This window comes from Triticum dicoccoides, unplaced genomic scaffold (assembly GCF_002162155.2).
Source record: "Triticum dicoccoides isolate Atlit2015 ecotype Zavitan unplaced genomic scaffold, WEW_v2.0 scaffold237454, whole genome shotgun sequence".
NCBI lineage: Eukaryota > Viridiplantae > Streptophyta > Magnoliopsida > Poales > Poaceae > Triticum > Triticum dicoccoides.
Genome location: NW_021248105.1, coordinates 1 through 938, shown reverse-complemented (window position 1 = coordinate 938; position 938 = coordinate 1). Strand labels below are relative to the sequence as shown.

Genomic DNA, 938 nt, shown 5'->3' with positions numbered 1-938 from the left:
AAAAAAAAGGTTCTTAAGACAAAAAATGCATACAAATACGAAAGGACTAAGAATTTTCAGAAGTGAAAGCTTACCACAAAATGATTCATGGTTGAGTCCGATGATGTGACACTATATACCCAGTCCGGCACGGGCAGACCGTACAAAATCACCGTGTATGTGGCCGTGAGGACTAAACCCACAAGACTTTGCAAAAAAAATGATGGGATGAAGTATGTGAATAATAACAAGGCAAATTAACTAGTTAAGTAACTTAAATGACAACAAGTTTGTATAGGTCAGTGTCTTATGCTCACAACTGGCATCGGTATTTTTTGATTATTGCATAGCCAGAGCCTATGCCACCTTCTCCACCATCCCGTAGCCAGATTTCGCATAGTGCCACCACTAGGTATGCCATTGCAATTCTCTACATCAAGTGAGATATATCAAATAAAACGGTTTGTTGTGCTGAATCACATGCACAGATCTCCCTCTTGTTCTTTACATGAAAGTAAAAAATAAAATTGTTGTGTGTGTGACCGAACAAAGAATTATGTTCATAATGATAGGTTGGCGATGATTGGTACCTGTAAGACACCCATTAACCGTATCTTTCCAATATCGACCCCATATGTAAGATCATGTATGTTGTGGAAGAAGCCACCTTGAAAATAGAAGTTCATAGTTTTACAACTATAAAACGATTGCTCTCAGAACCACTTGGATTTTTCTATTGCTAAAAAGGGTACTTTTATTTTCATGACCAAATTATTACTCCACCTTTATTAACTATAATTTACGCCACCATTGTATAACTAATGTAAGAATATATTATATTATGATCGCTAGAGTTGTATAATAAACTACTCTACTAACATTTAAGAATATCTTTTTATGAAACATTAAGGAAGAGCATTTTGGGTTCATTGAATACATTTTTAGGGTTTTAGCCCTTT

At 35.3% G+C, this 938-nt stretch overlaps 1 long non-coding RNA gene across 1 annotated transcript; it reads right to left on the bottom strand.

Annotated features, from left to right (window-relative positions):
• Positions 1 to 96: 96 nt before the first annotated feature.
• Positions 97 to 657, bottom strand: LOC119345428. The gene is made up of 3 exons (XR_005167036.1): positions 570 to 657; positions 297 to 409; positions 97 to 186 (listed from the first exon to the last, which is right to left on the bottom strand). It is a non-coding gene; the product is annotated as an uncharacterized LOC119345428 (long non-coding RNA).
• Between the last annotated feature and the right edge of the window lie 281 nt (positions 658 to 938).